The sequence below is a fragment of the Melitaea cinxia genome, chromosome 24 (assembly GCF_905220565.1).
Source record: "Melitaea cinxia chromosome 24, ilMelCinx1.1, whole genome shotgun sequence".
Taxonomy (NCBI): Eukaryota; Metazoa; Arthropoda; class Insecta; order Lepidoptera; family Nymphalidae; genus Melitaea; species Melitaea cinxia.
Window position 1 is genome coordinate 25,101 of NC_059417.1, and position 1,311 is coordinate 26,411.

A 1,311-nucleotide genomic window follows, 5' to 3' on the forward strand; every position below is an offset into this window, starting at 1 on the left:
GGTATATATATAATGTTTTACAGATTTAGACTTTGTTTGCCTGACACGACATGCACCATGAGGATTTACCGTTATCACATATAATATTGTTTTTAATTTTGTTAGACTATTATTTAGTCCAAGTATAGCACATTGAGCATGTTTAATGATATTCAAACTAAGTTTACCAATTTAAAAAAAAAAAAAACAATGATAATTACCATATATATTTATTTATTAACATTATTTATATTTCATTATTTTTTTAAAGTAAAATATTTACGCATATTGAGGACGGTAGATGGCACTGATAACATATAAATATTAAGCCAAGCGCTCTAAACAAAAAAAAAAAAGAATTTCTTACTGTAGTGGACGATCGTGAATACATTAAATGACGTTAAAAAAATTATAGATAAAAAAAAATTACTAAAAGAACCACGCTTTTATAGCGAATCGAACAAAAAAAAAAAAGTAGAAAATAATTTTTAATTACAAAGAGTGTTTATTACAGTAGTAGAAGATCGAACAATCAATCATATTAATGAATTACTTAAAAATAAAACCACCCAAAAAAATGTTTGTGCTTTTGATTTTTTTTTAATATTTAAACTAAACTATAAAATATTCACTTAAGCATGTAATTTTAGTTAATATTTTTTTTTCCGTATTATATACTTTGAATAATAGCTAAATAAAAGAATATTTATTTTAAATGCTGGGCGTATCAAGGTTCATAATCACCTTGGACAAGAAGTAGAACGTGGAGAGAGAACGACAACGGCAAAACAGAATTTTTCTAGCAACTTTTTAATTATTAACTAGCGACTCGCCCGGGCTTCGCATGGGCAATACTGATACTAAATATACTTACAGAATGTCTTTATATACAACGTTCACAGCATTTTTGATAATAGACAATACAAAACATGTTTTATTTAGAAGTTAAACGTCCATACCACGTTAAATACACCTGTTCTCGTCCGATCACCAAAGATAAGCAACGTCGGGCGCGGTCAGTACTTGGATGGGTGACCGCCTGGGAACACCGCGTGACGTTGGCTTTTTGTTTTTTTTTTCAGTTTTGTTTTTGTTTTTTTTTTCAATTAGTATTTGTAATTTAGCTTACCTGAAAAAAAAATTAAAGATTGCATAATGAAAATAATTTTTTATTAGAATATCTATTCTTCGAAATTCGAGATACGAAATGTAAACAGTCTATAATTTAACAAAACACATCATGTTCTTGCGGATTATTTATTCTTTCATGGCATACACAAGAATGAAACATTAAAGGACTTTTTTACAACTTACAGAAAACGTCGTGAAAAA

General features: G+C 27.9%; 1 pseudogene; it reads left to right on the plus strand.

The window, feature by feature from the left end:
* Positions 1–924: 924 nt before the first annotated feature.
* On the plus strand, positions 925–1,043 carry LOC123665788 (annotated as a pseudogene).
* The last annotated feature ends 268 nt before the right edge of the window (positions 1,044–1,311 follow it).